This window comes from Musca autumnalis, unplaced genomic scaffold (assembly GCF_047663935.1).
Source record: "Musca autumnalis isolate F117 unplaced genomic scaffold, ASM4766393v1 scaffold_3, whole genome shotgun sequence".
Taxonomy (NCBI): domain Eukaryota; kingdom Metazoa; phylum Arthropoda; class Insecta; order Diptera; family Muscidae; genus Musca; species Musca autumnalis.
In genome coordinates, this window is record NW_027411866.1 from 68,310,352 (window position 1) to 68,319,667 (window position 9,316).

The 9,316-nt window shown below is 32.4% G+C and overlaps 1 long non-coding RNA gene across 1 annotated transcript; it reads left to right on the forward strand.

The window, feature by feature from the left end:
* The first annotated feature begins 5,416 nt into the window (after positions 1–5,416).
* LOC141398534 (uncharacterized) lies at positions 5,417–7,781 on the forward strand. Its single transcript, XR_012411643.1, has 4 exons — positions 5,417–5,903; positions 5,955–7,087; positions 7,146–7,295; positions 7,348–7,781. It is a non-coding gene; the product is annotated as an uncharacterized lncRNA (long non-coding RNA).
* Positions 7,782–9,316: the final 1,535 nt, after the last annotated feature.

Genomic DNA, 9,316 nt, shown 5'->3' on the forward strand with positions numbered 1-9,316 from the left:
TAAACGCATATTCTATTCTGGTAGCGACGTCTGGAATCTTGTGGCATATTCCGACTCTGATTTTGCAGGTGATATCAACAATCGCAAATCAACATCAGGAATGGTAACTTAATTGGGGAATTGTACGGTTTCATGGTTATCGCAGCAACAACATACAGTCGCATTATCAACAACTGAGGCTGAGTACATTGCAGCAACTGAGGCTGTAAAGCACCTACATATTATGGACAAAGCGTTTTTTGGCAGAAGTATCAGACAAAATAGAAACAAATTATTTATTGCTAGACAATCAAAGCACAATTAAAATAATTAAGAATCCTGAATTCCACAAGCGTACTAAACACATTGATGTAAAATTTCATTTCATACGTGAAAAATATAATAACGGCGAATTCGAACTTAAATATGTAAGTTCCAAGGAACAATTCGCAGATATTTTAACAAAACCTCTTCCTAAGCCTTCTTTTGAAACATTAAGAAATTTTTTAAATGTTACAATTTATCGAAATTAATGTTTTGTTTTTGTTTGTATAAAATTTATATTATAACATTTAGGGAGAGTGTTGTTGAAAATGTTAAATACTGTACATAAAATATTTACTGTTTGAATTCATTTTACATCGAAGAATGCCATGTTATAATAGTTTTATATACACTAGCGGTCATCTGAATAGGTTTGAATTTTTTTCTTTTTATAGGTTAAGGTATCTTCTGATGTGTTCATATTACAGATCCATATTATTTACTTTTTGAGAGTCCTATACTATGCCAACATTCCCAAGAAAAAACTTGACGGTGTTGCCATATTTTCGGAAAATATCCCAATTATAATAAAAAATGTACAAAAAAGTGTCCAATTTTTGCGATCATCAGAATAGGTTTGAATCAAATAAACTTGAAAAATTGTACTACCCATGCAAATATTGCGCAGTTTTTTGGTTTAGTTTAGTAAAATGGAACATTCTGATAAATCTTATAACAAAGTTGACCCGCTTTATTAGGAACGTGGGTTCAATTCTCAACATGGAAAAGTTACCAAGAACTTTCAGATAAAATCAAGAAATATTCAAACAAAAACTTTTTATATACTTGCTTTAAATGATTTTTTTGATTATGTTAGATCTCTTCTGAGCTTCGAAAATGGTCTGAAAGCAAATACGAAGTGTAGCCATATTATTATGATCGATAAATTAGAAAGGTCATTGAAAATAGTTGGTATTTTATTTCAAGCTTCATTTTTTAACTATCCTTGCAGTACAAATTTAAGTATTATCATGCTCACAAATCCACCATAGTTGACCACATGTATCATAAATGTTCGAAAATTGGTCTGGAAGAATGTTTCTTCGACGACAATAAAGTAGAAAATTGTAAATCAAATTTAAGTCAAAGGGGCATGATATCGCCGATTTTTAAAGTGCTGTATAACCTCAGTAGTCCATTCTTTTGGACTTATTCGTGTTTGTTTTATGACTTGTTAACAGAAAAAAGCTTTTTGTCCTGACTATATAGTTATTACAGCACTATAAAAGTCGGCGATATCATGCCCCTTTGACTTAAATTTGATTTACAATTTTCTACTTTATTGTCGTCGATGAAACATTCTTCCAGACCAATTTTCGAACATTTATGATACATGTGGTCAACTATAGTGGATTTGTGAGCATGATAATACTTAAATTTGTACTGCTAGGATAGTTAAAAAATGAAGCTTGAAATAAAATACCAACTATTTTCAATGAACTTTCTAATTTATCGATCATAATAATATGGCTACACTTCGTATTTGCTTTCAGAGAATTTTAGAAGCTCAGAAGAGATCTAACGAAATCAAAAAGTCATTTAAAGCAGGTTTATAAAACGTTTTTGTTGGAATATTTCTTGATTTTATCTGAAAGTTCTTGGTAAGTTTTCCAGGTTGAGAATTGAACCCACGTTCCTAATAAAGCGGGTAAACTTTGTTGTAAGATTTATCAGAATGTTCCATTTTACTAAACAAAACCAAAAAACTGCGCAATATTTGCATGGGTAGTACAATTTTTCAATTTTATTTGATTCAAACCTATTCTGATGATCGCAAAAATTGGACACTTTTTTGTACATTTTTTATTATAATTGGGATATTTTCCGAAAATATGGCAACACCGTCAAGTTTTTTCTTGGGAATGTTGGCATAGTATAGGACTCTCAAAAAGTAAATAGTATGGATCTGTAATATAAACACATCAGAAGATACCTTAACATATAAAAAGAAAAAAATTCAAACCTATTCAGATGACCGCTAGTGTACATGGAAAATTTGTATTTGTTCATTAGTCCGTTCAAATAAACCAAAAGAAAATATAAACTTTTTTAACTAAAAGGCATTATCAGAATTCAACATTCAAGAAAAAAAATTTGCGCAGTAACAGATGGAGGTTCCAACATTGTTGCAGCTTTGAAAATGAAAAGTATTATCAGTAGTGGGATTCTGTAACTTTTTTTTCTACCGAACCGATATTGATAATTAACGAAAATTTTCGGTTGAATTACCGAAAGTGCTATTCTGTAACTCAATGTTATCGATACAAACATTTTAGCGACGAATATCGGTAGAATGGCGGAATTTAAACGAAGATGCACGTCATTTCAAAATAAAAAGCGTATACGAAGTATATAAATTATTCTAATTTTTAAACGTTTCTGTTTTTTTTAGGAGAAATAGAAAAAATCACACCTTAAACGAAATAATGCTCATTCAAAGTGAACATAATTCAAACTTCTAATGAAATTATTTAAATCACTATTGTATATAAAATAAGTAATACCCAAGTTACTCTTAACCGGATTAACCCAGCGGGTTTGGATTTCAAATGTCAATTCCATAACGCAAATGTCAAATAAATCCTCTCGAAGTGGGTTAACTCGGCAAAAAAACTCTAGTGTAGCCGTACTATAAGTTTCAAATTACATGTAGAAAAATTCAACTTTAGGACATGTTTATATTATAGCCTTTTGCAGGGTTAAGCTTCTCTATGAAGATTTATTTGAAATATAAGCAATGGAATTGACATTTGAAACCCAGTGGTTTTATTAAATATTAAAAATCGTAGTTAAAACTATGATGACATACATATAACTATATTTATTTTATTTTTTATTTATTGCGGTTGATTTTAATTGTCAAATCCATTGGATATACGTATAAATTCTCATAACCCGGCAAGTTCTAATGTAAACATGGTGTAATATTCGACAAATTGGTTGAATTGTTTGAAACGGAAGATATAAAATCCTAACATTTAATATGCATATTTTGAACAAGAAAATTTAAATTGTGTATATTTATCTGTTATATCAGAATTACGTATTATCAGGGAATATGACAACCATGGTGATATTTTTCTTTCTTTTAACGTTGATGGTAATCGAAACCACCAATACGTTTTTATATGGGTAGCAACTGTTACGGAATATATCCTTCAAAATATTTTGTTCGCACTGAAAATAGTTATTATTTTCTCAGAGATTTTCCCGAAATTCTGGAGGTTTCCAAATGACCCCCAATTCCATCCATTATTTTATAAAATGTATCCATTTCCAATTTTTCATAAGCTTCCTATTATTTAGATTGAAAGGATCCTCCATATGTCGCAGAATTTTCTTTTTTATGCGTAAAGAAATGTATCTCAGCTTATCTTTTTATTTGCCATGAAATATTTTCCAAAATCATTTCTTAAAAAATTAATTTTCATTGATTTTTTTGTTTAAAATATGAAAATTCTTTTATATCGGTAGACTTAACGACTCCTTTTTTTCGTCGGTAACTGACCGATGATTTTCGATAATTACCGACATAAAAATCGGTAAAATTTGCATACAGAATAGCACTTACCGACAATTATCGTTAAATATCGACATTTATCGTTAATTCCATCGGTAGAGAGTTACAGAATCCCACTACAGTAGTGGGATTCTGTAACTCATTTTTGCTGTTATCGATAATTGTCGGTAAAATTAAAATGCTTATAATTTCGATAATTAACGAAAATTTTCGGTAAGCTAACGATGAATAAAAAGTAGTCGCTAGCCTCTAGCGACACAAACAGTGATGCCAACTTTTCTTTATGTTTTTAGTCATAATTTTGCGATTTAATTTTACCGATTTTTGTCGGTAACATCAAAAATGAGTTACAGAATCCCACTACTGGTATGGATATGTGGCGCAGAAAATGAGCGCTTTGATAACGTAAAGCAAATAATAGCCAAATTAAAAAAAATTACCTGAGCCATATTTATAGCGCCGAGGAGATTTCAAATATTCAAAATGTAGAGGAACAGGGCGCACTTTCTACAATATTCTCTGAAGCAGAGACAATTTTGTAGAGCTTGGATTGTTCCGAACAATTTACAAGTGGAGATGACTATTTCAACGATGAATACGAAATCTCTCTTAATACTCCGCAACGCAATTCTTTAAAGAATTCAGTGCAAACAAGGTGGAATTCTCTATTGGCTATGATAGAAAGCTACACTAAAAATATTTCTGCGATAAATGTAGCCAAACAGGATGCACTTATCATAGCAAAAATGGAGAGGGAACCAATAGAGGAATTTAGCAATTTTTTAAAAACATTTGAGGAAGCAACGAATCATCTTCAGGGACAGGAATATCCAACAATATCTTCCTGGCGCCTAATTATGAGATTCGATCGAGAATTTACTCGTGAATAAAATGTCGACGCGGAAAATATTGGTATGATGAAACTCGATCGAGAAGGAAAAATCGTTGTTATCGATAATTTCGCGAAATAACCGGTAATCTACCATATTTTATCAGTAGCACTCATAAAGGTAGACACCAAAAATAAATATTTATCTTAAAACGAAAATTAAAAAAAAATTATGAATGAAAAGTATTGAATATCTGTTGTATTGTTTGAATAATACATTGAGCAATAATTTCGGAATGAGGTCGTGCTACGAAAATGTACGAAATTATTTATTTTTGCAAAATTGTTTTGATATTGTTATAAATGATTGCTGATGCATCTACCTTAATAAATGCGTGTTAGTTTGCCACGCTATTGTTGGTGGCGCACTTAAAACGCAATTGTATGTAGGTGGCGCAATTGCGTAAAGAATGAGCAAAACATAAAAAACAGAGAAACCGAGAACAGAGAGTGAAGCCGATCGACTCGAAGCCGGCTCGCAGCCGCCGCCGACGTTTTGGGCCAGATCTGAGCCGCCGCCGATGTGAGCGGCTTTTAACGGCTGTTATTAAGAGCCGACTACATCGGTTTAGTCGTTATTTTGGTATGTTGTTAGCATACAAATAATAAAGTTCAAATGTTGATAAAAACATTTATCTTCAAACAACCACTAATTTTTTTAAACCCATTGAAGAATATATATATTAGAAAATAATAACATTTGTATTGATAATAATATTAAGATGATGATACACTGCTTTGTGTGTTTTATTGACGATACATGGTAACCCTCTAAATGTTACTAATTTAAAGTGAGATGGCAATCCCATCTTAAAACCGTTTTACTTACAATTGTGAGCTCAAGTGAAAAAAGGAAAAGTATTATTCTAATAATTTCAATAAAATGTCGCAACGTGATATTAGTAGCTATTTTATAGCTAAATCCGCACAACACAGGATTCCAGCAGACTCTGACTCGGATGAATCAGATAACAATATCCCAAATGTTTCGTTTCTAACAGATGTGTCCGAGTTTGAAGATCTCCTCAAAAAGAAAAATGATTTGAAATGAATGCTAAAAGTCATTCTGAATGAATCTGGTGTATCAGTATGTTGGAAATATTTTGGTGATCTTTACTTCAACAAAAAACATGTACTTCAGAAGTATAAATTTTGCAAAGTCTGTTTAAAGGAAAAAGATAATTTAAAAAGGTAAGAACGCGTCGATTTTATTATAATAGATAACTAATTGTTATTCTTAAGTTTTGGAAAGAGGACAGCAACAGCAGAGGACAGCTATAAACGTTTGTCATATATCAATATAAAAGTGCATTTCTGCAAAGATTTTAATATGACAAACGTGACGTTGAAAACTGAAATATTTCCGCGGCCACATACTGGATTGGCAGTCATGGACAAAATTGAAAAGGCATTATCAGAGTTCAACATTCAAGCCAAAAAAATTTGCGCAGTAACAGATGAAGGATCAAACATTGTAGCAGCATTGAAAATGAAAAATATTACCAGGTATGGATGTGTGGCGCATTCATTGCATCGATTTTTAATGCACGACGTACTAGAAAACGAGCGCTTCCAAAACGTTAAGCAAATAATAGCTAAATTAAAAAAAAAAATTACGGAACCACGAGGAAATTTCAAACCTTCAAAATGTCGAGGAACAGGGCGCACTTTCTAAAATATTCTCTGAAGCAGAGACAATTTTGGAGAGCTTGGATTGTTCCGAACAATTTACAAGTGGAGATGACTACTTCAACGAAGAATACGAAACCTCTATTAATACTCCGCAACGCAAATCTTTAAAGAACTCTGTGCCAACAAGGTGGAACTGTCTACTAGCTATGATAGAAAGCTACACTAAAAATATTTCTGTCATAAATGTAGCTCTGGTGAAGGCAAAAGAAGATGCGCTTATTATAGCAAAAATGGAGAGAGAACAAATAGAGGAATTTGGCAACTTTTTAAAAATATTTGAGGAGGCAACGAAGCATTTTCAGGGACAGGAATATCCATATATTATTTTGAATGTATCTTATCTTTATTAACTAAAGCCGAAGAAAAGTCATGCTTTAAGTTGTCAATAGATTTGTGCAACTTCGCCCTAGACAACTTAAAAAACAGATATAAGATATATCGAATATATGTAGTTGCAGCGTTGATGGATCCATCGCAAAAAAACTCAAAAGTTCTAAAAAAATTTTAAAAAAAATTCCGAAACAATCCCCGAATTCTATGCAACTTCTATATGATGTCCCGGATCCCTTAACAAAAAAAGCATTGATTCTGGAAGAAGTTGGCAAAAATAAGGAATTTGAAGAAGTTCCACTGTCGTTTGAGCCATCAACAAACAAGTCTGCCGAACAAGCCGCAAAAAACAGGTATTATGATGTATTTATTGGATGTTTTGACATTGTACTGAAATTATTGCTCTCGTAGAAATTATCAGTGAGCCGTCAAAGAATGTTGGAGTTCATGGGGTCATCAACTAATAGTTCTCAAAACGACATAGAATCCGAAATAAACAAATATTTAGAGACTAAAGTCGATGCTGTAGAGCCTTTAGATTGGTGGAGAGAAAACAAAGATGTAAGTCGAAGATGAATATATTTGAACGCATTTATAATTTGTTGTTTTTTAGATCTTCCCGAATGTTGCATTAGTGGCAAATATGTGCTTTGGGATTACAGCCACATCATCATCATCCGAACAAGCCTTTTCATTTGCCGGAAACTGTATAAATGCAAAGAGGAGCCGGTTACACCCCGCAACTATTAAAAAACAATTATTTATACATGATAACATGACTATAGTGGAATCTTTATTATAGGAACGTTTGAAAGTGCATTTCGTTTTACCAATATAAATGTGATATATGTATAAAATACAATTGGTGTGTTCGTTTACTTATAATTTGTACAAATCGTTACTGGATGTTGTTCGTTTACTCTACAGTGCCATGCAAAAGACCTTAGTCGATTACAAGCAGTTACTGGACTTGTACAAATTTGTACAAATTATTGAGTAAACGAACAGACCTAATTTAATCACTATAAAATATAAAATGAAATTAAAGTTAAAGTGTAAAGTTTTTTCTGTAACAGCCGATTTTTTCGTAGCCGCGGCGAATATATCGGCTAAGCCGACGTCGAAAATCTTCCTCGGCTTAAGTCGACTTTTAGCCGCCGCCGGATGTTTTGCATGGCAGCCGCCGCCAGCCGCGAATAGACATCGGCTTCGTTCTCGGTCCGAGAATCCACCAATCTGACTCTTGATTTTTTTTTTAATAATTAGATATTTTTGATTTTTGTTAGTTATTATTGATTGTAGTCATTGTTTGTTGTTAAACTTGTATTTTACCCAGCACAAAATTTGCGCTTCTTTTTAGATAATATATTTAAAAAAATTCCCTACAAAATAAAGACTATTTGGATTATATTTTAGTTTTTACAAAATTGCTAACTTTTTCCACTTATTTGTACTTTAAACGTCCGCAAACATCAGTTTTGAATAGTTGATGCACATATTTCTTATTGGTCTAATTTTATTATTATTCATGAAAAAAAACGACTGCAAATAATTTTTTCACAAAATGTTTTGCTGCTATTATGTTAAAAATTGTTTTAGATTTGTTTAATAATTAAAATTTTGTTATATAAAACGACAGCAAACATCCTTTTATTTCTTTACGATAGCTAATTTCCTGCGAGCAAAGTCTCGCAAATATTTGTTCGATTATTCGATAATTTTACTCGATACCGGCTGTCATCATACGAAATTTGAGTACTCGCATCGAAACAACTCGATACCGAATGCCGTAATTAGGCCCCTGCATATATTTCTATGAATGTATCTTATCTCTTTCAACTAATGCCGCAGAAAAGACATGCTTTAAGTTGTTAATAGTGTTACGGAATTAGATTTAACTAATGTCCGTGTAGACGTTGTTTTATTCCCCGATACGATTTGTACCAAATAAAACAGGGTTCGTTTTAGATTACGTTCCTACAATGCTTTATTTACTTTATTACACTTATTCGTAACCGACTTTAATTACTAAGCACACATCTTGTCTCTAGTTAGCACGCAGCACTTCTTTAACCGATCTGTTCAGTTCAACGCTTAAAACACAACTCAACTCGTCATTGCCAGTTCCCCTGTATTTATACCCCAGAGTCTCCTTGGTCTAGAATTATCCAGAAAGTCTGGCAACACCTCGAATCTGTGCAACGAACACACAGACGCACATTCGCACTAAGCGAACAACCATACTCACATACATACATAGGGGAAATACAGGCGGACGACAAGCACAGTAATGACGTAATTACAACAACAAACAAATGCAAGAAAGAAGTAGCAACTAAACGATAATTACATGATTATGGCAAAACCAAATAAAAGCACATTAATGAAAGGTAAAGTAGCATCTAGAATAATGAAGAGAGTTCTACATGGTAGTTGTTGTTGCTTAAATAAAGTAACTGCGTAATAAAAACTTTACGTTACAATTCAAATTTTTAAATTAACGGAAATTAAACTAACATAAACCTATCAGTTACATTCGTAACATTGCCTCCCGCTTAAGCCTGTTCGTCCCGAATAGGCAC